The 26,696-nt window shown below is 40.1% G+C and overlaps 1 protein-coding gene across 6 annotated transcripts in view; it reads left to right on the top strand.

The window, feature by feature from the left end:
- The first annotated feature begins 230 nt into the window (after positions 1-230).
- The window catches only part of LOC114322647 (uncharacterized), a 79,045-nt gene continuing 52,579 nt past the window's right edge, over positions 231-26,696 (top strand). For 5 of the 6 annotated variants that reach the window (XR_003650828.2, XR_003650827.2, XM_028269992.2 and 2 more), the window contains exons 1-2: positions 231-378; positions 543-653. The gene's annotated coding sequence lies outside the window, so the exon portion shown is untranslated. Of the gene's footprint in view, positions 379-542; positions 654-14,862; positions 15,095-26,696 lie in introns of those variants that run through there. The other variant, XM_028269994.2, reaches the window with a different exon arrangement.

Below are 26,696 nucleotides of genomic sequence, written 5' to 3'. Positions count from 1 at the left end.
CGGATACTTCAAAAATAGTATCATACACATACCGGTACTTACTGAGTGTGGGTATGCGTATTGGTACGGCTGCACGCGTATCGGGTACGGAAAAAAGGAGTCCGGTACGTTTGGTTCAATCGGGTACGGCTTGGGTACGGCATGGGTACGCCTTTGGTTTGTTTTGTGTACGTCGGGGCAGAAATCAAATTTCCCGGAGAATTGGGGGGTACTGGAGCAATATTAAGAAAAATTTCAGAAAAAAAAGGAGGAATATACACGAATGCCCTAGGTTTTGCCCAAATCTCTTCACTTCAGCAACACAGCAGCAAAGAGGCGAGCCATCCATTCCCTTCAAAGGCCTTCGGCGACGGCGACGGCGACGCAAGGAGAGTTCCGGTGAGTGCTCTTCATCTTCTTCTTCTTCTTTGTCTTCTTCTTCTTCTTCTTCTTCTTTGTCTTCTTCTTCTTCTTCTTTTTCGCCTTCTTCTTCTTTGTCTACATCTTCCACCATTGTCTTCTTCGTTTCTTCTTCTTCGTCTCATATATTTTTTGTTTTGCAGATCAGCAAGCATCTGGTTTTGTCCCTTCTTGCATCACTTCGTCTTCCCTCCGGTGAGAAAGTGGTCAGAATTTTTGGATGCCCCTGCATATCAGCAAACAGCAAGCAACTGGTTAGAATTTTTTTCTTCATCTCCTTGTTTCTTCATCTCTTTGTCTTCATCTTTATTTTTTTTTCTTGTTTTTTCTTTCTTCTTCAGAGAGGTAGAACCTGGTCAGAGAGGTAGAACCAAAAAAATAAAATAAAAATAGAGAGGTAGAACCAAGTTATTCAATCATACTTGGAACAAAAAAAAATTAGAACAAAAAAAATTAAAACAAAAAAATTAATAATCAATCATACTTACAGAATGTTAATAATCAAAAAAATTAATTAGAACAAAGTTATTCCTCAACAGAAAAATGTTAATCAAAAAAATTAATTAGAAGTTTAGAACAAAGTTATTCCTCAACAGAATGAAAAAAATAAAAAATTAAGTTTAGAAGTTTAACCATAATTATAAAAAATAAAAAATAAAAAATAAAAAATAAAAAAATATCGGCGTACCGCAGCGGTACCTGTATCATACTTTTTTGGGGTTTTGCCGTGTTGAAGTACCCACACCCGTACTGTACTCGTACCCGCACCCATGCTTCCTTTGTGATGTCTCATTTGAGTGCTGAGAAATTTACAAAAAATAAATAAATAAAATTAAAATACCCATAGTTGTTTGATATTGTAAATTGTTGCATAATATTCCATAATTTTACAAGTGCTGCATATTGTAGAATACATCCATTGGTCCTATTTTACAAGTCATTGGATGCACTGTCACAATCCAATGCACTGCCATACCAATCACAACCCTCAATGTCTCTTTCATCCCTTAGTCATCACCTCTCATCCTCATCCTCATCCTCTCACATCCTGATTGAGGATGCTCAATGACTCCATTGTAGACTCACTTTTCTCTACTCAATCTCTTGGCTGTCCCTCTCTCTACTAAATCCTTCTCTTTCTTGGCTCTCATACATCATATCTCAAATCTCTCATATGTCAATTCTCAAATAGATACCCCCACGAAGCACTGGACAGGAAGACCTAGGGATTCAAACGAGAATACCTAGTGGTACACCACCTAGGGTTTCAAAGATCTACCTCTCTGCTAATCAGGTTCTCAAACTCCCACCAATTCTTGGCCAAACATCAATTAGTCCAAATCATGTCTCCATCCACAATTTCAGAACCCGGTGACACCACCTCCGATGTTAGGGTCCCAGCATTAGAGAGATGAGAGAGAGAGAGAGAGAGAGAGAGAGAGAGATCGGGATCTGAGAGACTGAGATCTAACAAGCTATTATTAACAGCATTTTGAATCAATTTAGGATTTTACAATAACTACCATTTCATATTTCAAAATGCAGCACTAATACAATCTGAATTGCAATTGTTAGGGTCCCAGTCACAATAAATAGTCTAATAGCTTTCATGTATCTGTCTATATTGTAATCATGTATTCAACAAAATCCCTCCACTTGTTCTAGACTCTTACCTCCAAGACAAGCCAATACATATATATATATACACACACACAGAGAGAGAGAGAGAGAGAGAGAGAGAGGACTGCTTACAAAGAAGGGAAAAAAAATTGGAGAGAGATAATGGATTGGATCTGTGAAAAAATAGAAGAAACACTGGTGTGCCTTCCTTTCCAATAAACCCTAAACCCTGCATCGCACACACTGAAAATACCCTTATGGCTGGCGGTTCTAGGAAATTTCACTAGGGTAGACATTTTGAGGCTCTATTTGGCTACTTTTTTTAGTCACTTTTTAACTACTTGAGCAAAAAAAAAAAAAAAAAAAAAAAATCAGAACTGTTGTTTTCTGCTTATTTAATTGACAATTGAGAATTATTTATTTATATTTTTTTACAAGATTGGCAACTGATAAAAGGTCAAATTTAAAAAAAAAAAAAAAAAACACTTTGGTGAAGATTTTTAAAATTTATATTAATTTTTTTCATTTAAAAAAAATAAATTACTAAAGAATAAATAAAAAAACAACTTACCTGAACCTTCACAATAACAAAAGGCTAGCTTTTTTTAGCAACAACTTTATCTTAAAAAAGAAAAAATGTTATTAAAAATTCAATTGTCCAATCCAGCCTCAAAGACTCTTCTCTACCCTTTACAAAATCCACTAATTTAAATTTCTTAAATCACAGAAAAAGAGTTCTAATATATTGATACCGTTTTTTTCCAACAAAAAACATGCAAAATCAAATACATCATTTTTAATGGACATAATCAAACAATTATTCATCCATTGATCTCCTATTTAGGCAGTTTTTTTTAGATGATAGTAAAGCCATTGTTACTGTAATTATACATGTATTTTAAGAGTTAGTGTGTTCTGGGTTGGGTGTTCAACAAAGTAGATCTAGACCAACTGGGTATTCAATAGAGTGGACAAGGGTGTTCAAAGTTAAAAATAAATAAAATTCAGAGAACACCCGCCACTCTAGTCGGATGTGGTGTTTTTTTTTTTTTTTTTTTTTTACGGTAAACACAACTATTTTTTTCCCAAAAAAAAAGAGAAGTAAATCCATACCAAACAATCAGCCAAAATTACCCAAAAATAACACAAACATAAACCAATAAAGCACATTGAAATTCTACCCCCAAACCGCTCTTGGAATACCATTTTTCGACCTAAACTAACAGCATAGTTAGAGAGACGATATATATATATATATATATATCTATGTGAGAGAGAGAGGGAGAGAGAAATATGAGATCTGAGGGAAAGCAAAACCTGGTTTGTGCAAAGCAAGAGCAAACGTTGCAGAGGCTGAGATGGAGAGGTGCCTTTTCAGAGTTACAGACGTTGGGAAGGGGGACGAGAAGAAGAAGAGAAAGAAAAACAAAAAATACTACTATTTTGCAGCTGCTAATTCGATGCGTAAGAGGTTACCGCGTATTTCATATTTGGGAAATCCTAGGATGTCAGGCATTTAGGAAAGAAAAGGGCAAAAAAAAAAAGTATATAAAATATATGTGACATTGTATTTGGTTTATAGATTTGGAAAGAGGCCTCTGTGTATAAATTTAGGCCTATTTTGATAACTAGGCAAAAAATCAATTTATTAGCTTTCTTTTTTTTGAAAAAACATACGAAAAAAAATAGAGAGGTGATATAATTAAATAAGCTAATAAATTAATAAGTTAACTTTTTCTTAGTTGCCAAAATAATCATTAATGAAAAAAAATTTCTTATAATTTTACTATATATGAAACAAAATGACCACAGTGAACATCAATACACACACTAAATATTAAAACCTAATTTTATGAATACATAACTTTTGGAAAAAATTTTCAATGCATATCTTTTAAGGAAAAAATAACATATAATCAAATTCATAAGCGTGTGAAGACGTGGTGTGTGGAAAAGTGCTTTTGTGTAGTAAGTGTACAAATTATGAGTTAGGGCTATAATTGGATCATTTGGTGTATGTGTAGACGTCCCCGAACGTCCCGGGAGGAACGAGCTCCCGTTCTGTTCATTTGGGGTCACTACAGCTCAGGACTCTCAAATTGTCACGGTTCTAAATCTGAACCAAAGAGTCCAAATCCGGCAAATCGTTTTGAGAAACAGATTTTTGAAAAGAAGTGCCAAACATGGACTGCTTTGCCAGATACAGAGTCGCCACCTAAATGTTTTTTTAATGGGAAATTTAGGAAACCCTGACTTGGTGCCAAATGCCACGTGTCCGTCATCACCAAAGTTGCCTCGGCTCGGGAACTTGGGTACGATTGGGGAAGGTCACTTCGTGAGCACCCCCGCTCGCCCGATCAAAGACCGGCCTCTACTAACCATGATATCTATTTTTGAAAACTTTGTGTATCCTTATTCCGGTTATTAGCCTAGGTTACTATGTGATGCACACAACATATAAGTATAGACTGGGTCGCCCGAATTGGAACAAAACATTTCATGTTTGTTTTTGAAAGATGGTTTGCTACTCGCAAGTAGGCTTAAAATGCAGATTTTGCCACCCGCAGGTGGGCTTAGAAAAGATGGTTTTGCCACTATCTAGTGGGCTTAAAACAAACAGTTGATGATTTATTCCAATCCAAGTAACCCAACCTTCACCCACAGGCATTCAGGCAGTTATATCACATAAGCATATAGCCTCATGGTAAGCATGCTATTCATGGCAGTCACTCACACGCATGCAAGGATGCTAAAGCATAAAACTTACCGAGTACTCCAAGCCAAAAAAGAAGCTAATTAGAAATCCATGCATGATCCTAAATATACAGAAATGCCTAATGCAACACATGGAAAATGCAACTATAGCAGGCTCGGCTATTCTAAAACATGGCATATGAGATGCAACAGCTAACAAGTATTCAACTTTGAAATTGAAATACAATGCAGTTAGTATGATGCGCCGAGCCCGGTGCATGCAAAACAGATGAATGATGCAAACATGCCGTCATACTGTATGCTAATTGAAATATGCCCTAATCTAACCATCATAAGCAGGTAAATAAAAGGGAAGAAAGACGTGGGGTTGGAAGACATACATCACACTCACGCACACTTTTTACAATTATGCCCTCGCATAGGGGGTCCGAATAAATATACAGTCCCGAATAAAAGAATATTACAGTCCAAATGATACAGTCCAAATAATGTACAAATTCCTAATTAATTAACAAATTAACTAAGAAAATAAATAAAATGGCATGCAAGCCAGGGGCTGCCTTGATTCCATTTCGGATGATGAATGATGCATCCCCGGGTTGCCTTTGCGCGGAAATCCATGACGATGCCCCAATTAGCCTCTGTTTGCACCTATTCTTGAAATGCGTGCCAAGCTCCGAAAAGTTACTGATTCTTCATTTTGCTGCAATAGAGAGTAGGAAAGGGGCATGGCGATGTATTTTCACAGATATATGCATGCCTCGATCCTCGTGCCACCAATCACGCATATCGATGCATGATGGCCGAGGGGTCGAATTGTGCAATTCAATGTAGAATGAATGCACATATAAACACAACAAGAACCTAACTCCATCATGAATAATCCGGAGTGTCGATGACTGGGAATTGAGACACGTTCCGTCACTCGGAGTACGAAACGTACCTCGTTTCCCGTGCTCGGGCTAACTCCTATCCCGAACACGATGCAATATGCATGACATGCATGAAATGCAACTAAGATACAATCCTAACGTACACAATGTTATGGAATGGCATACACAATGCAATAAGGTAATACACAACCGAGCATACACAATGCTATGGATGAAATGGCATACGCAATGCAATAATGGGCTTACACCAACATGAGAGAGCCTCAGCCACACTCACATAGGAGGCCATCAGATGAAAACAAGACAACTCGAAATGCGTGCATGCGTGCACGCAAACCGAGGACCGACCCTCAGGCACCGAAATGCCACTCTAATGAGACATGGCAAAGACATGGAATATGGCACACTATAATGAAAAAATCAGAGGTAAAATGAGATGCAAAACAGCCCCGAAACCCGGTAAAATGAAACCCGATGCATGGAACGAGCCCCGAAACATGGATTTTGGCGCATGAAATGGCCTATAACTATGCAATGCATGCACAATTTGAACATGAGATGAAAATACAGAAACAAGGCAGCCCCTAGATAAGCATTTTTACAGTTCAAAGCATGGCCAAACAGCAAACACAAATAGGGCAAAAATAGCATGCAAAAATGACCCTAAATGTGAGATAATGAAACAACTCACAGCTGCTGATCCCAAACAGATTAGGGCCCTTCAACAAAGTTTAAGAGGGGCCCAAAATATGATCTTTTACAGTTTATGGAAAACCACAAAAACCAGCACAGGTATGGCTAAACTCTCATGCAAGAAATGGGCCAAAGGTGGCCAAAGAAGCAAGTAGTGGTTGCTGGCCTTAAACACAAAATGGCCCTTCAACAATGTTGAAGAGGGGCCAAAAATAAAGCATTTTACAGTTGATGGCCGGATCCAAAACAGTATGCAAATATGTCCAAAATGCTATGCAAAAATGAGGCCAAAAAGGGAGATATAACACAAAGTATATAAAAGATGCCTCAAATCATGAAAGGCCCTTAATGAAACATGAAGAATGGGCCAAAATAAGACTGTTTCCAGTTCTGAAAAGAGCCTAAAAACAGAAGCATAATAGGCTAATAAATTATGTAAAAATGGGGACCAAAGAGGGATATAATGACAAGTGGCACATGGAGGTCCCAAACAGTGATGAGCCCTTCTTCAATGTTGAATAAGGGCTCAAAATAAGCCTATCTACAGTTTACATCATGCTCCAAAACAGATCACACATAGGCTAAAAATACTATGCAAGATAACGGTATATAAGAAGGATAATGAAGCAAGTGTATCAAGGGGGCCTCAAACAGTGAGAGGCCCTTAAGAAAAAGTGAAAAGGAACTCAAAAAAATTCCACTTTCAGTTAGGGCCTAAGCTCAAAACAGCAAGCATGTATGGCTAAGAAATGATACAAAAATAAGCTCAAAAAGAGGGAATTGGTACTTACCCTTGGAGACAAGTCTTTAGCAACTCTTGGCTTGAGTTTGCAGCACCCCTAAGCTTTGGAGAACACCCTCAAACTGCTGGAGTGGAGGATGGAAGGGTAGGGCTTGGTGGTGTAGTGTAAAATGGTGTAGGGTTTGAAGAATGGAAGCTTGGAGATGGAGAGGGAGAGAGATTCAATGCAAAGGGCTTGAAGGGAAATTTTCTAACCCTTTTCCCAGAGCTGGCCAGCCAAGTATATACACCAAATAGGGGGAGAAAAGGAGGGAAAAAGTGGGGGGAAAACAAGCCAAGTTGTCCCCCTAGATACAGGTTTTTTGGGGGAAAAAAGTGTACAGTTGTAATGTACACATTGCAAGGATCATGGCCGGCTAGTTTTTGGAGCTTCAGGTGGTCGGCCGGCCACCCCCCATGGCCGACCGGCCAAGGGTCAAAAGGGTCAAGAAGATTAATGGCCGGCCACCACAAATTGGTGTCCTCCCAGGTGTCCTCAACACAACCCTGTGGTTCAAAATTGTCAACTGTAAAACAGGAGAGAGAATAGGCCATTTTTAGGAAGGGTTCAAAAGGGTCAGGTAGAATTACTGGCCGGCCACCAACTTTTGGTGTCCTCCCATATGTGTACATCACAAATATGTGGTTAAAAGTTCAAGAAAATGGCCCAAGGGTGTTCAACATTGGCTCAGAAGTGAGAAAAACGGGCGTCAGAGGGCGCCGGAGGATATATAACTGGTTGCTGAAACAATTTCTGGCCTCCCACCCTTCTACGGCCTTCCTGGTGATGAAACAGAGGTACCCGCCAAAAATGAACGAAAACTGATGCAAAACGAATGTTCGGGGGCCAGAACGCGCAGTTCGGGGCGCCGAAAACTGTCTGTTAAGCACCGAAAGTGGCTCTCGACCACGAAGTGGGTCTCTCAGACCTCCGTGTCCCTCGAAAGGGAGCAAATAAGATGCATGCCAAAAACCGGAGTGATAGGAGATGGTTAAGCGGTCCCGAACCGAGGCAAACGGCCTGACGGCTCCGAAAACCGGGAACCGGGCTCCGAAATGGGAAAAATGGCCTACAGCCACAAAATGTAGCCCATGGCCACTGAGAGATGGTCTACGGGACCTCTCCCTCCCCTCAGGAAAAGAAACAGAGAAAACCGAGTCTGGTTCGCAAACCGAGGCAAGGCACAGAAAAGGGTTCGGAAATCCGGAGGCAGGGCTCGCAGCCGAGACTCTGAAACTTCTGAACGAGCACGATATGCAATATCACCAAGCGCTTAACTGGTGACGTCTGAGTCTCAAGGTCGGTCAAAAATGGGGTGTCTACAGTATGGAATGAGAATAATAATATATAATGAAATTCATAAGTGTGTGAATTGCGATATGATGTGCATAGAGATTAAAGGGTGTGTGAAAATAAAATTTCCTTCATATACACCCCCGTCATAAATTAGCGTAATTTTATCACAAAATACAAATTAGCGTAACAAAAAATGTCATAACCAAGTCACAAACTTTTGTTACATGAACACAAAATTTTGAGCATTTTATTATTCTAATTTTTGGTGAGATTACGTATTTTGTGATTGATATTACGAAATTTTGTAATAAAGTTAACGCCAATTTGTATGGTACACACCCGTCACGCCCTTGGAGGGTGTATACCATAGTGTAGACGTCCCCGAACGCCCCGGGAGGGTGAGCTCCCGTTCTGTTCATTTGGGGTCACTACAGCTTAGGACTCTCAAATTGTCACGGTTCGTAATCTGAACCAAAGAGTCCGAATCCGGCAAATCGTTTTGAGAAAACAGATTTTGAAGGAAGTGCCAAACATGGACTGCTTTGCCAGATACAGAGTCGCCACCTAAATATTTTATTTTGGGGGAAATTTAGGAAACCCTGACTCGTTTGCCTAAGGCCACGTGTCCGTCATCACCAAAGTTGCCTCGGCTCGGGAACTTGGGTACGATTGGGGAAGGTCACTTCGTGAGCTCCCCCGCTCGCCCCGATCAAAGATAGGCCTCTACTAACCATGATATCAAGTTTTGAAAACATTGTGTGTTCTTATTCCGGTTATTAGCCTAGATTTACTATGTGATGAGCACAGCATACAAGTATAGATTGGATCGCCTGAATTGGAACAAAACATTTCATGTTTGTCTTTGAAAGATGGTTTGCTACTCGCAAGTAGGCTTAGAATGCAGATTTTGCCACCCTCGGGTGGGCTTAGAAAAGATGGTTTTGTCACTATCTAGTGAGCTTAAAACTCACAGTTGATGATTTGTTCCAATCCGAATAACCCAACCTTCACCCACAGGCATTCAGGCAGTTATATCACATAAGCAAATAGCCTCATGGTAAGCATGCTATTCATGGCAGTCACTCACACGCATGCAAGGATGCTAAAGCATAAAACTTACCGAGTACTCCAAGCCAAAAAAGAAGCTAATTAGAAATCCATGCATGATCCTAATTATACAGAAATGCCTAATGCAACACATGCAAAAATGCAACTATAGCAAGCTCGGCTATTCTAAACATGGCATATGAGATGCAACAGTTAACAAGTATTCAACTTTGAAATTGAAATACAAATGCAGTTAGTATGATGCGCCGAGCCCGGTGCATGCAAAACAGATGAATGAATGCAAACATGCTATCATACTGTATGCTAATTGAACATGCCCTAATCTAACCATCATAAGCAGGTAATAAAAGGGGGAAAGACGTGGGGTTGGAAGACATGCATCACACACACCCACACTTATTACAATTATGCCCTCGCACAGAGGGTCCGAATAAATATACAGTCCCAAATACATAATTACAGTCCCGAATAAATACAAAAATCCTAATTAATTTACAAATTAATCTAGGAAAGCTATAAACTGGCATGCAAGCCAGGGACTGCCATGACTCTGATGAATGATGCATGTCTGGGGCTGCCTTGCGCGGAAATCCACTAGGATGCCCCAATTAGCCTCTGTTTTGCGATTATCCTTGAAAAGCGCGCCAAGCTCCGGAAGGTTGCTGTTTCTTGATTTGCTGCAACAGAGAGCAGGAAAGGGGCATAGCAACGTATTTTCACAAATGTATGCATGCCTCGATCCTCATGCCACCAATCACGCATATCGATGCATGATGGCCGAGGAGTCGATTTGCATTACTCAATATAGAATGAATGCACATGAAAACTCAACTAAAACCTAACTCCATCATGGATAATCCGGAGTGTCGGTGACTGGGAATTGAGACACGTTCCGTCACTCGGAGTACAAAACGTACCTCGTTTCCCGTGCTTGGGCTAACTCCTATCCCAAGCACGATGCAATATGCATGACATGCATGAAATGCAACTAAGGTACAACCTAGCATACACAATGCTATGAAATGGCATACACGATGCGCTAATCATACAACTTAGCATACGCAATACTATGAAATAAAATGGCGTACACAATACACAATGGACTTACACCAACACAAGTGGACCTCAGCCACACTCACATAAGAGGCCATCAGATGAAAACAAGACAACTCGAAATGCGTGCACGCGTGCACGCAAACCGAGGACCGACCCTCAGGCACCGACATGCCACTCTAATGAGACATGGCAAAGACATGGAATATGATATGCAAACATGCAAAAATCAGTAGCAAACTTAGGGGCAAAACAGCCCCGAAACAATGCGAAATGACACCCGATGCATGGAATTTCTCCCAAAATGCAAAACTAGGTACATGAAATGGCTTATAGCTATACAAAGCATGCATAATTGGTACATGGAATGAAAATACAGAAGCAAGTCAGCCCCAAAATGAGCATTTTTACAGTTCAAAGCATGGCCAAACAGTAAGCACAAGTGAGACTAAATTATCATACAAAAATGGCTCCGCAAGGGAGGCAATGAAGCAAGTGGTAGATTCAAAGCCCAAACAGAAAAAAACTCTTCTACAACACTGAAGAGGGACCACAAATATGACTACTTACAGTTTATGGCAACGCCCAAAACAATATACAAGTATGCTCAAAATGCCATGCAAGGTAGGGCCCAAAAGAGGTCAAAACACAAAGTATATAAAACATTCATCAAACAGCCAAAGACCCTTAATGAAACATGACAAGGGGGCCAAAATATGGCCACTTTCAGTTCGGACCAAGGTCCAAAAACAGAATAAAAATAGGCTAAAAAAACATGCAAAATGAGGCAAAAACATGGATTTCAAAGCAAGTAGCACATGGGGTATCTAAACAGTGATGAGCCCTTCTTCAATGTTGAAGAAGGGCTCAAAAAAAGCTCACTTACAGTTTATGACATGCCCCAAAACAGATTACACATAGGCCAAAAATAACATGCAAGATTAGGGCCTAAAGGAGAGATAAAGAAGGAAGTGCAAGATGGGGACCTCAAATGACAAAATTCCCTTAATGAATCATGAAACAGAGCTCAAATAAAGGGTACTTTCAGTTTTTGTCGGAGCTCAAAACAGCAAGAAAAATAGTTAGAAAAATGTTGCAAAATTAAGCTCAAAAAGAGGGAATTGACATTTACCCTTGAAGACCAACCCTTGGTTGCTTCTTGGCTTGAGAAGTGATGCCTCCTAGCTACTGGAAAGCTCCCCAAGCCACTGGAAATGGAGTAGTGGTGGTGATGCTAGGTAGTGATGAAGGAATGGTGCAAGGAACTTGGATGCTTAAGCTTGAAAAAGAGAGATGGAGGGAGATGTGTATACAAGGCTTAAGGAAAATTTTTTTTAACCCTCAAGATAGAGCTGGAGGCTCTGTTATGTAGACAAAAATGGGGGAGAAATGGAGGGAAAAAGTGGGGGGAAAATGGATCAAGTTTCCCCCCAAAAGTTGTCCCCCTCCAGATACAGATTTTTGGGGGGAAAAAAGTATACAGCTGTAATGTACTCACCCTGAGGAGCAAGGCCGGCGAGGTTTTGGAGCTGCAGGTGGTCGGCCGGCCACCTCCCATGGCCGGCCGGCCAAGGGTCAAAAAGGTCAATGAGAATTAGTGGCCGACCATATGATATTGGTGGCCTCCCATGTGTGCACAACACAACCATGTGGTCAAACACTGGAAAAAGCGACCCAGGAGAGAGAACAACCCACTTTTAGGAGGAGTTCAAAAGGGTCAAGAAACATTAGTGGCCGGCCACCAAATATTGGTGGCCTCCCAGGTGTGTACATCACAAATATGTGGTTTTGGGTGCAAGAAATGGTTCAAGGGTGTTCAACATTGGCTTTGAAGTGAGAAAAACGGGCGTCGGAGGGTGCCGGAGGAATATAACTGGTTGCTGAAACAATTGCTGGCCTCCCACCCTTCTACGGCCTTCCTGGTGATGAAACAGAGGTACCTGCCAAAAATGAACGAAAACCGATGCAAAACGAATGTTTGGGGGCCAGAACGCGCAGTTCGGGGCCCCGAAAATTGCCTGTTAAGCACTGAAAGTGGCATTCGACCACGAAGTGGGTCTCTCAGACCTCAGTGTCCCTCAAAAGGGAGTAAATAAGATGCATGCCAAAAACCGGAGCAATCGGAGATGGTTAAGCGGTCCCGAACCGAGGCACACGGCCAACGGCTCCGAAAAACCGAAAACCGGACTCCAAACGGGCAAAATGGCCTATGACCACAAAACGTAGCCTACGGCCACTGAGAGATGGTCTACGAGACCTCTCCCTCCCTTCGCGAAGAGAAAACAGAGAAAATCGAGCCTGGTTCGCAAACCGAGGCAAAGCATGAAAGAGTCCAGAAGTCCGGAGGCAAGGCTCGCAGCCGAGACTCTGAAACTTCTGAACGAGCACAAAATGCAGTATCACCAAGCACTCAACTAGTGACGTCTGAGTCTTAATGTCGGTCAAAAATGGGGTGTCTATACATAGCATTTCTAGTCATATTTTCATCTGCTATACATGACGGATAAAAGGGTAAATTACATTTAGTACCATTGCATTTAGTACCATTTCACTTTACCCCTTGACCTTTAAAAAGTAACAATCAACACCTTACACTTGTGGTCAAGTTCAAATTCAACCCATCTATTAACCCGCGTTAAATAAGACAAACAAAAAAGTAGCATGTGAATTCGCGTGGCCACTTTTAAAGGGCAAATTACACTTAACAACATGCGTTTTACACTCAATCTCACTCCGCCCCTTACCCTTTAAAAAAGTTACAAGAAACACCTCACTCAACCCCATGTGTTTTATACTCAGAATTTCCTTCATATGCACCATGTCATAAATTAGCGTAATTTACCACAAAATACAAATTAGCATAACAAAAACTGTCGTAACTAAGTCACAAACTTTTGTTACATGAACATAAAATTTTGAACATTTTGTTATGTTAATTTGTGACGAGATTATGCATTTTGTGGTTGATATTACAAAATTTTGTAATAAAGTTACACCAATTTGTACGGTACACACTCGTCAAACCCTTGGTGTAGCACCTGTATCCTTCAAAACTTTTGGGAAGTGTATTTGAATCCTTTATTTTATTTTGAAAATCTTTAGTGTTGTTGTATCTTGGTTTTGGAGGAGTACAAATCGATTTAAACTTGTTGGGATTGTTCGTTCACGCTTGTTTATGTTGAAAAGTTGTTTGCGAACTTAGAAATCTTGTTCGGGGGTCGACACCAATCTTGGTGGTGTCAACACTTGCCTTTTGTTGTTAGTATTAAGGGTCGACACCAGTCTGGAAGGGTCGACCCTTGTATGTTGCTGAACCTGGAAGTTGCTTGCTGAAATTTGGTGTCGACACCAGTCTGGAAAGGGTCGACACCTTGCCTGTTGCACTCTTTGCTTTTCTGTCTGAAGGGTCATCACCTCTGCTACAAGGGTCGACCCCTACGAACTTTTTTTTTCCAGATTTCAGTCCGGTTTGGGCCCTACTTTTTGGAGATTTTGACTTTATCTCTTGGGTTGACTTTGGGACTTCATTTTACTTTGACCTAGCACTATAAATAGGTTCCTCATTTAACCTTTTCTTTACTTTTTCTTCTCTTCTTCGCTCTCCAAACTGTGAGTCACTCTCTCCCTCTCCAAAATCACTTTATACTCAAATATCTTTAGATCTACTCACTTGAAAGCATCTCATCGCCTTGCTCCTTTGAGATTAAGTGTAGAGCTTGCCAAGGGTTTCGTTCTGATCGGGGCAAGTCATTGTTTCGTCGCTGTTGACTTTTGGGCTTTTCTTCTTTCTCTCTCTTCTAAACTTGAGGTAGGAATCTTTTCACTTATGAATTTGATTATATATTATTATTCTCATTCCATACATCAAATGATCCAATTATAGCCCTAACTCATAATTTGTACACATACCACACAAAAACACTTTTCCACGCACCATGTCTTCGCACGCTTATGAATTTGATTATATGTTATTTTTTCCTTAAAAGATATGCATTGAGAATTTTTTCTAAAAGTTATGTATTCACAAAATTAGGTTTTAATATTTAGTGTGTGTATTGATGTTCACCGTGATCATTTTGTTTCATATATAGTAAAATTATAAGAATTTTTTTTTCATTAATGATTATTTTGGCAACTAAGAAAAAGTTAACTTATTGATTTATTGGCTTATTTAGTTACATCACCTCTCTATTTTTTTTTTTTTGTATGTTTTTTCAAAAAAAAAAAGAAAACTAATAAATTGATTTTTTGCCTAGTTATCAAAATAGGCCTAAATTTATTTACAGAGGCCTCTTTCCAAATCTATAAACCAAATACAATGTCACATATATTTTATAAATATATATATATATATATATATTTTGCCCTTTTCTTTCCTAAATGCCCGACATCCCAGGATTGCCCAAATACGAAATACGCGGCAACCTCTTACGCATCGAATTAGCAGTTACAAAATAGAAGTATTTTTGTTTTTCTTTCTCTTCTTCTCGTCCCCCTTCCCAGCGTTTGTAACTCTGAAAAGGCACCTCTCCATCTCAGCCTCTGCAATGTTTGCTCTTGCTTTGCGCAAACCAGGTTTTGCTTTCCCTCAGATCTCATATTTCTCTCTCTTCCTCTCTCTCTCTCTCTCATAGCTATATCTATCGTCTCTCTAACTATGCTGTTAGTTTAGGTCGAAAAATGGTATTCCAAGAGCGGTTTGGGTTTCAATGTGCTTTATTGGTTTCTGTTTGTGTTATTTTTGGGTTAATTTTGGCTGATTGTTCGGTATGGATTTACTTTTTTTTGGGGGGGAAAAAAATAGTTGTGTTTACCGTAAAAAAAAAAAAAACCACATCCGACTGGCGTGGCGGGTGTTCTCTGAATTTTATTTATTTTTAACTTTGAACACCCTTGTCCACTCTATTGAATACCCAGTTGGCCTAGATCTACTTTGTTGAACACACTAACTCTAAAAATACATATATAATTACAGTAACAACGGCTTGATTATCATCTAAAAAAAACTGTCTAAATAGGAGATCAATGGATGAATAATTGTTTGATTATGTCCATTAAAAATGATGTATTTGATTTTGCATGTTTTTTGTTGGAAAAAATGGTATCAATATATTAGAACTCTTTTTCTGTGATTTAAGAAATTTAAATTAGTGGATTTTGTAAAGGGTAGAGAAGAGTCTTAGGCTGGATTGGACAATTGAATTTTTAGTAACATTTTTTCTTTTTTTAAGATAAAGTTGTTGCTAAAAAAAGCTAGCCTTTTGTTATTGTGAAGGTTCAGCTAAGTTGTTTTTTTATTTATTCTTTAGTAATTTATTTTTTTTTAAATAAAAAAAATTAATATAAATTTTAAAAATCTTCACAAAAGTGTTTTTTTATTTTTATTTTAAATTTGACCTTTTATCAGTTGCCAATCTTGTAAAAAAATATAAATAAATAATTCTCAATTGTCAATTAAATAAGTAGAAAACAACGGTTCCCTTTTTTTTTTTTTTTTTTTTTATGGCTCAAGTAGTTAAAAAGTGACTACAAAAATCGTAGCCAAATAGAGCCTCAAAATGTTTATCCTGCTGAAATTTCCTGGAGTTGCCAGCCATAAGGGTATTTTCAATGTATGCAATGCAAGGTTTAGGGTTTATTGGAAAGGAAGGCACACCAGTGTTTCGTCTATTTTTTCACAGATCCAATCCATCATCTCTCTCCAATTTTTTTTCCCTTCTTTGTAAGCACTCCTCTCTCTCTCTCTCTCTCTCTCTCTCTCTCTATGTATGTATATGTCTATATGTATTGGCTTCTCTTGGAGGTAAGAGTCTAGAACAAGCGGAGGGATTTTGTTGAATACATGATTACAATATAGACAGATACATGAAAGCTATTAGACTATTTATTGTGACTGAGACCCTAACAATTGCAATTCAAATTGTATTAGTGCTGCATTTTGAAATATGAAATGGTAGTTATTGTAAAATCCTGAATTGATTCAAAATGCTGTTAATAATAGCTTGTTATATCTCAGTCTCTCAGATCTCTCTCTCTTTTTCTCATCTCTCTAATGCTGGGACCCTAACATTGGAGGTGGTGACACCAGGTTTTGAAATTGTGGATGGAGACATGATTTGGACTGATTGTTGTTTCACCAAGAATTGGTGGGAGTTTGAGAACCTGATTAGCAGAGAGGTAGATCTTTGAAACCCTAGGTGGTGTACCACTAGGTCTTCTCGTTTGAAACCCTAGGTCTTCCTGCCCAGTGCTTCGTGGGGGTATCTATTTGAGATATGATGTATGAGAGCTAAGAAAGAGAAGGATTTAGTAGAGAGAGGGACAACCAAGAGATTGAGTAGAGAAACGTGAGTCTACAATGGAGTCATTGAGCATCCTCAATCAGGATGTGAGAGGATGAGGATGAGGATGAGAGATGATGACTAAGGGATGAAAGAGACATTGAGGGTTGTGATTGGTATGGCAGTGCATTGGATTGTGACAGTGCATCCAATGACTTGTAAAATAGGACCAATGGATGTATTCTACAATATGCAACACTTGTAAAATTATGGAATAATATTCAACAATTTACAATATCGAACAACTTTGGGTATTTTAATTTTTTTTTTTTTTTTTTGTAAATTTCCTAGCACTCAAATGAGACATCACAAAATTATGAAATACTCAAAATTTTAAACCACAAATTATGGAAGACTTCCAAATAAAGATAAAGGGAACAAGCGTCACTCTCAATAAAGACATTGCAATATGCAACATTGGTTGTCCATTACCCAAGATTCAGTTGTTGCCTGATAATGTTGGTTCGGAAAGAAAACAGTGATTGAAAAAAAGAGGGAATGGTAGTTGTTGTGCTAAAATAGCACTTGCACTGCTGGAGTAAAAATGCAATATTTGGCACTAGCATGCCAAATTATAGTCTCCAATGGAGATGTTTTAACTTGATAACAAAATTTAGGGTAAATTAAACTAACCACCCTTGAGGTTTGACAAAAATACAAGCAGCCCCATAGTTTTAGCATAATTACACCAATCTATTTAAAAATTTAAATTGCATATCATGTACCCCCGCAATGCTAGTGAATCGGTAGTCAAACTATTAAAAAATGATGTTATTCGTTTTTATAATTTAAAAAAAAAACCAATGCCCAAATAGTACACATTATGTGTGTTTGGAAGGGAAAAGATTTGGTACACACCTAACATTTGACATAATGTACAAAGTTGTTGCCTCGAGACTTGAAACCTCAAGGTTATAATGCCAGGGTTTTACTATTGAACCAAAAAATATGAAAATATGCTGATTTATCCACACACACAAAAAAAAAATGAAAATATATAGAAATTTTATATTTAGAGAAATTTTTAAAGATTTTTTCACAAATTTTTGTATTTTTGAAGGGTATCTAGATTAAGTGGATCTAAGAAGTAAAAAAAAATAAAAATAAATGAAGGATTAAAATATTTAAAAAATCATTAAAAAACCAAAGAATATGAATTGAAAACTTGAAAATTATTTTTGAAAACTCCAAAACCAAATAGAGTGATTTATGCCCTTATAATAAGAATGAAATTAACCCTCAGACACCCCGTTTTATTTTGGTCACTCAATTTTCTCTCTTATTTTGTCACGTAGCAGAGACATCAACAACCACCACCATTCACTACCCTACCACAACTCACAACCCAAACCCACAACCATCCACTTCACTCTCTCATCACGACCCTCCAACCAAAAATCTTTCAAAAACCAATGCAAATACATAACTAACCTCAAATCTTGACAAATCCAAAAAACCAATCCTTGCCTAACACTGCCTACAAAATCCACGGCTACCCACCGCAAATCGATGACCACCACCCCTACAATTATACCAAAACCCCCTATCCTTCCACACTCTTTCCTCCAAGCCACCACCACCAGCTTCCAACACCTACCATTGCAATCCCTCAATGGATACATAAAGAAATGGGTGTGGTTAGGGTTAAGGGATTTTTGAGTCATTTCACATTAAAGGTTTATTAAAATTTTGAAACGAACAAAAATAAAGGCAAAATAGTAATTTTCATATATTCTGTAAGCTCTGTTTATTCCTTTATTCTTGATGGGGAGGCCTTTGTAATTAATACAAAATTGTGGGCTTTACTGTATTTTTTGTCAAATTTTAGGGGAGGTTAGAGTAATTTATCCAAAAACAAATTAAGGTATAAGACTAGTAGTTTCTCATAAAATATGTGGCAGGCAGCTTATTCTATGAGCACTAGATCTCTAGCTATAGTGGAAAAACAACTGCCAAGAGAATAGTTGTCATGGAAAGAACAAGAAAAATCGTCTATCACGAGTCCATTTCTAGTAAAAAGCAGTCTACCAGCTGAACATCGTACAATGGTCAAGAATTTAAGTAGTGTTTTGTGATCCATTTCAAAGCCAACAATTGCAGAGACCCTTTATGCCTGCAATATTAGCCCATACATGCTTGAAAGCTTCCATAAACTAGCCTGCAACCAATAAGAGCTTGTGTTGAGTCATATCTTCCAATTGTAAATCAAATGTTTAGCACCTTGATTAATTGATCCTTTATGAAACATTTTTTAAATATTTTGATGGGTCTATTGCACCTGATCAAAGCAAACTCCACTGTTAAATCATGTTGTAAATGTATTCATTCAATTAATTCTCTTATCATACTTGTCCGTATCTCCATTTTTATTATTTTTAATTGGGATGTTATCTCTGTGTATTTCGTTGTGTTATATATGACAAAGGGCCATAAATGGGAAATTTATAATTAGTTGAGGGGGCATGATTTTCATCTTTATTTATGAGGGATGTCTAACTAGTTCTAGAGGTATTGGGTATAGATGTTAGTGTTTGTCAATCTACCAGTCAAACTGATATATCAATGCTAAAAAGTATGAATTTGCATCCTATGTAATAAGTGATGGTAAATCACTTAAGAGAGTAGTCTGCAACATCCTGACACCCTCAATTATTAGCGAATATCACTTTGACCTCCTTGTCTATGAACTCGTCCATTTTGATCTCCTCAACTATGAAAATGTATTACTTTCAGCCCCTCCAGACCACATTCAAAATGGGTGTATTTGTACAATTTTCATAGCTAATGATGTCAATATGTCTGAGTTCATAAATGAGAGGGTCAAAATGATATTTGCTAATAGTTGAGGGAGTAGTGTAATTAACCTTAAATATAATATATAATTTTATTTATGTATATACGTATAAAAATATACACAATGATTAAAATGAATTGTGCCTCGTGATATAATTTGGTGGGTGTTAGAGAAGAAAGGGGTGGCAAAAGGTTACATTGATGTGATTAGGGATATATATGAAGGTGTGTTGACCACTATTAGATCGCTGTAGACGTCCCCGAACGCCCCGGGAGGGTGAGTCCCGTTCTGTTCATTTGGGGTCACTACAGCTCAGACTCTAAAATTGTCACGGTTCTTAATCTGAACCAAAGAGTCCAAATCCGGCAAATTGTTTTGAGAAAACAGATTTTTAGAAAAGAAGTGCCAAACATGGACTGCTTTGCCAGATACAGAGTCGCCACCTTAATATTTTTATTTTGGGGTAATTTAGGAAACCCTGACTCGTTTGCCTAAGGCCACGTGTCCGTCATCACCAAAGTTGCCTCGGCTCGGGAACTTGGGTACGATTGGGGAAGGTCACTTTGTGAGCACCCCCGCTCGCCCGATCAAAGATCGGCCTCTACTAACCATGATATCTAGTTTTGAAAACATTATGTGTTCTTATTCCGGTTATTAGCCTAGATTACTATGTGATGTGCACAGCATACAAGTATAGACTGGATCTGAATTGGAACAAAACATTTCCTGTTTGTTTTTGAAAGATGGTTTGCTACTCGCAAGTAGGCTTAAAATGCAGATTTTGCCACCCTCAGGTGGGCTTAGAAAAGATGGTTTTGCCACTATCTAGTGGGCTTAAAACAAACATTTGACGATTTATTCCAATCCAAGTAACCCAACCTTCACCCACAGGCATTCAGGCAGTTGTATCACATAAGCAATTAGCCTCATGGTAAGCATGTTATTCATGGCAGTCACTCACACGCATGCAAGGATGCTAAAGCATAAAAACTCACCGAGTACTCCAAGCCAAAACAGAAACTCATGAGAAATCCATGCATGAATCCTAAGTATACAGAAATGCCTAATGCAACACATGCAAAAATGCAACTATAGCAGGCTCGGCTATTCTAAACATGGCATATGGAATGCTACAGCTAACATGTATTCAACTTGCAATTGAAATACAGATGCAGTTAGTATGATGCGCCGAGCCCGGTGCATGCAAAACAGATGAATGATGCAAACATGCTGTCATACTGTATGCTAATTGAAATATGCCCTATTCTGACCATCATAAGCAGGTAAATAAAAGGGAAGAAAGACGTGGGGTTGGAAGACATACATCGCACTCACCCACACTTATTACAATTATGCCCTCGCACAGAGGGTCCAAATAAATAATACAGTCCCAAATGAAAGAATAGTACAGTCCAAATATTACAGTCCAAATATGTACAAATTCCTAATTAATTAACAAATTAACTAAGAAAATAAATAAACTGGCATGCAAGCCAGGGACTGCCTTGATTCCATTCCGGATGATGAATGATGCATGCCCGAGTTGCCTTTGCGCGGAAATCCACGACGATGCCCCAATTAGCCTCTGTTTGCACCTGTTCTTGAAATGCGTGCCAAGCCTCGAAAGACCACTGAATCTTGATTTGCTGCAACAGAGAGCAGGAAAGGGACATAGCAATGTATTTTCACAGATATATGCATGCCTCGATCCTCGTGCCACCAATCACGCATATCGATGCATGATGGCCGAGGGGTCGAATTGTGCAATTCAATGTAGAATGAATGCACATATAAACACAACAAGAACCTAACTCCATCACGGATAATCCGGAGTGTCGGTGACTGGGAATTGAGACACGTTCAGTCACTCGGAGTACGAAACGTACCTCGTTTCCCGTGCCCGGGCTAACTCCTATCCCGAACACAATGCAATATGCATGACATGCATGAAATGCAACTAAGATACAATCCTAACATACACAATGTTATGGAATGGCATACACAATGCAATAAGGTAATACACAACCGAGTATACACAATGCTATGGATGAAATGGCATACGCAATGCAATAATGGGCTTACACCAACATGAGAGAGCCTCAGCCACACTCACATAGGAGGCCATTAGATGAAAACAAGACAACTCGAAACGCGTGCACGAGTGCACGCAAACCGAGGACCGACCCTCAGGCACCGAAATGCCACTCTAATGAGACATGGCAAAGACATGGAATATGATATGCAAATATGCAAAAATCAGTAGCAAAATGAGGGGCAAAACAGCCCCGAAACAAGGCAAAATGACACCCGATGCATGGAATTTCTCCCGAAATGCAAAACTAGGTACATGAAATGGCTTACAGCTATACAAAGCATGCATAATTGGTACATGGAATGAAAAGAAAGAAGCAAGGCAGCCCCAAAATAAGCATGTTTACAGTTCTAAGAAAGACTAAACAGCAAACGCAAATAGGGCAAAACTAGCATGCAAAAATGGCCCTAAATGTGAGATAAAGAAGCAACTCACAGCTTCTGACCCCAAACAGATTAGGGCCCTTCAACAAAGTTTAAGAGGGGCCCAAAACATGATCTTTCACAGTTTATGGTAAACCACAAAACCCAGCACAGGTATGGCTAAACTCTCATGCAAGAAATGGCCCAAAAGATGGCCAAAGAAGCAAGTAGTGGTTGCTGGCCTTAAACACAAAGGGGCCCTTCAAAAATGTTTAATAGGGGCCAAAAATAATACATTTTACAGTTGATGGCCGGACCCAAAATAGTATGCAAATATGTCCAAAATGCTATGCAAAATGAGGCCAAAAAGAGAGATATAACACAAAGTATATAAAAGATGCCTCAAACCATGAAAGACCCTTAATGAAACATGAATAATGGGCCAAAATAAGACTATTTTAAGTTCTTAAAAGAGCCCAAAAACAGAAGCTTAAGAGGCTAATAAATCATGCAAAAATGGGGACCAAAGAGGGGTATAATGACAAGTGGCACATGGAGGTCCCAAACAGTAATGAGCCCTGCTTCAATGTTGAAGAAGGGCTCAAAACAAGCTCACTTACAGTTTATGACATGCCCCAAAACAAATTACACATAGGCCAAAAATAACATGCAAGATTAGGGCCTAAAGGAGAGATAAAGAAGGAAGTGCAAGATGGGGACCTCAAACAGTGAGAGGCCCTTAATGAAACATGAAAAATGGCTCAAAATAAGCTTAACTCCAGTTAGGGTCGGAGCTCAAAACAGCAAGCAAATATGACTTAGATAGGATGCAAAATATGGACCAAAAAGAGGGAAATAGAGCTTACCCTTGTAGACTTGACTTTGGCACCCTTTTGGTTTGAGTTTGGTGTCTCTTAGGCTCTAAAGAACCACCTCCAGCTGCTGGAATGGAAGATGGGGATGTGGTGCTATGAGGTGTAGTGTAGAATGGTGTAGGGTTGGAAAGATTGGAGCTTGGAAGAGAGGGAGATGAAGGTATATGTATGCAAGGCTCTTAGGTGATTTTTCCAACCTCCAAACCAGCAGCTGGAGCTGCTGTTATAAAGGCAAAAAGGGGGGGAAAAGGGGAGAAAAAAATGGAGGGAAAACCAACCAAGTTTCCCTCCAAAAGGGCAACCCCCTCCAGGATACCAAATCCAGGGAAAATGAATACATATTTGTAAAGTACCAACCCTGAGGATCATGGCCGGCCAATTATCCAAGCTGCAGGTGGCCGGTCGGCCACCTCTTATGGCCGGCAGGCCAAGGGTCAAAAAGGTCAATGAGAATTAGTAGCCGACCATATGATATTTCTGGCCTCCCATGTGTGCACAACACAACCATGTGGTCAAACACTGGAAAAAGTGACCCAGGAGAGAGAACAACCCACTTTTAGGAGGGGTTCAAAAGGGTCAAGCAACATTACTGGCCGGCCATATGATATTGGTGGCCTCCCAGGTGTGTACATCACAAATATGTGGTTTTGGGTGCAAGAAAGTGGCCCTAGGGTGGTCAACATTGGCTTAAAAGTGAGAAAAACGGGCGTTGGAGGGCGCCGGAGGAATATAACTGGTTGCTGAAACAATTGCTGGCCTCCCACCCTTCTACGGCCTTCCTGGTGATGAAACAGAGGTACCTGCCAAAAATGAACGAAAACTGATGCAAAACGAATGTTCGGGGGCCAGAACGCGCAGTTCGGGGCCCCGAAAACTGCCTGTTAAGCACCGAAAGTGGCACTCGACCATGAAGTGGGTCTCTCAGACCTCAGTGTCGCTCAAAAGGGAGTAAATTAGAAGTATGCCAAAAACCGAAGCAAATGGAGGTGGTTAAGCGGTCCCGAACCGAGGCACACGACCAATGGCTCCGAAAAACCGGAAACCGGACTCCAAATGGGCAAAATGGCCTACGACCACAAAACGTAGCCTACGGCCATTGAGAGATGGTCTACGGGACCTCTCCCTCCCCTCAGGAAAAGAAACAGAGAAAACAGAGTCTGGTTCGCAAACCGAGGCAAGGCACAGAAGAGGGTTTGGAAATCCGGAGGCAGGGCTCGCAGCCGAGACTCTGAAACTTCTAAACGAGCACGATATGCAATATCACCAAGGGCTAAACTGGTGACGTCTGAGTCTCAAGGTCGGTCAAAAATGGGGTGTCTACGGTTGCCCCTCTTTGACAGAACTCGAAAGTCATAAGTGACGGGAGTGAATGTCAAAGCCCAGAGACGACCCATTTTTGACAAGGCCGAAGACTTAGACAAACGTAGAAGATAAACAGAGATGTACCCGCAGGCATGCCCGCAGGCAATGGGGCAAAATGCAAAGCGATATGCACACAGCAGAACATAACTTATGATCATGCAAAGAAACATGGGGACGTATCCCGGTGTTTAGGGACGTATCCCAAGGTTTAGGGACGTATCCCAAGATTTAGGGACGTATCCCAAGGTTTAGAAAAGAAGGAGAAACATAGGGACGTATCCCGGTGTTCCGCAAGGAATGTGAAACATAGGGACGTATCCCGGTGTTCCGCAAGGAATGAGAAACATAGGGACGTATCCCGGTGTTCCGCAAGGAATGTGAAACATAGGGACGTATCCCGGTGCTCCGCAAGGAATGAGAAACATAGGGACGTATCCCGGTGTTTCAGAATGGTGTAAGCATTGGAACGTATTCCGAACGCTTTTAACCGAAGGGAGAGAAACATAGGGACGTATCCCGGTGTTTCAGAATGGTGTAAACATTGGAACGTATTCCAAACGCTTTTAACCGAAGAGGGAGAAACATAGGGATTTATCCCGGTGTTTCGGAATGGTGTAAGCATTGGAACGTATTCCGAACGCTTTTAACCGAAGAGGGAGAAACATAGGGACGTATCCCTGTGTTTCAGAATGGTGTAAGCATTGGAACGTATTCCGAACGCTTTTAACCGAAGAGGGAGAAACATAGGGACGTATCCCGGCGTTTCAGAATGGTGTAAGCATTGGAACGTATTCCGAACCCTTTTAACCGAAGAGGGAGAAACATAGGGACGTATCCCGATATTTCAGAATGGTGTAAGCATTGGAACGTATTCCGAACGCTTTTAACCGAAGAGGGAGAAATATAGGGACGTATCCCGGTGCTTCAGAATGGTGTAAGCATTGAAACGTATTCCGAACGCTTTTAACCGAAGGAGGAGAAACATAGGGACGTATCCCGGTGCTTCAGAATGGTGTAAGCATTGGAACGTATTCCGAACGTTTTTAACCGAAGGGAGAGAAACATAGAGACGTATCCCGGTGCTTCAGAATGGTGTAAGCATTGGAACGTATTCCGAACGCTTTTAACCGAAGAGGGTCTAACCCGTCGCACGCGCGAGGAGAAAGAATGATAATTGCAAGCAAAAAGGTGCATAAAAATGCAAGTAATGAGCATAACAATGCGAGATAGATGTGCATAATCAATGCAATGAATGGGTATAACAATGCTAGTGAAGTGGGTGCATAACAATGCAATTGGAACGTGCATCACGATGCAAGTGAAGTGGGTGCATAACAATGCGGGTGGAAGGATGCATAACAATGCAAGTGGAATGTGCGTGACAACGCATATTTGAAACAAAATGCCGAACAAGGGAATACAAGCCTTAACGAGACCAGATAAAAACGCGACCTCCGATTTACCTTTCGGAGGGGTTTGCAACACATTCAGCTTAAAAACGGGCAGACCCTGTTCATATTAGAGAGAGATAACATCTGTTGCTGCTTTAATTGCCATTCTGACTTGAAGCAGACTTAAGCTTGGGGTCGAGATACACTCATACTTCGGAGTAGTGACAAGGCCTGAGGAGGTACATCCGGGGTATAATCACGGAATCCGCTGAAGGTGAAATACACTTAGGTGCTTCGATTTTCCCTCTTTTCTTTTGCTTTGCAGTCCAGAACCTATATAGCTTCAGATAGGCCCTGATTTCACTGTTCTCACATGACCTGGGTTAAACCCTGCAGTTTTCGAAAGAACAAATCTCGTTTTGCACAGATGTGGAGAACGGCACGGCACTCGGAGTACAAAACGATTTTATTTTTTTCTGAAATCGAGAGATGAGTTTCTGGCCAGGTATTGAGCCTACGACTGAACATAGCAAAACGACTCAACAAGGAAATAGAAGGCACACAACCTAGACACATCGAGTAACACTTGAAACGACTCAAAACAAGAATCGAGATAAAACAAAACAAAAGGCACGACACACAGACGTGCATAGGGAGCCTGTTTCATCGGGTAGTGTTTCCCACCCTTTCTCATTTGTGGTTCTCACATCACTCGGCCCTCAAGCTCTATTTTTTCTGAAAAAGCCCTTTTCTCACTTTTTCTCTCATCGCACATCTCTCTATTCTTCAATATCTCATTTTTCATCCCTCCCCTGGGTGGTTGATGGATAAACAGGAAGTTGCGGGCTCTTGCCCCTAGCATGCTGCTAGATTCTTTTTCTCCTGCGCGCAGCAGTGAACTTCTCCCACAAAGGGGTTGTGCTACAACTGGGTGTGTAGCAAATCTGCAGCTGACCTCGG

Source organism: Camellia sinensis, chromosome 10, assembly GCF_055761805.1.
Source record: "Camellia sinensis isolate YWXY chromosome 10, ASM5576180v1, whole genome shotgun sequence".
In the NCBI taxonomy this organism is placed as follows: domain Eukaryota; kingdom Viridiplantae; phylum Streptophyta; class Magnoliopsida; order Ericales; family Theaceae; genus Camellia; species Camellia sinensis.
The sequence above is the reverse complement of the archived record's forward strand: the minus strand, read 5'-3'. Positions and strand labels throughout refer to the sequence as shown.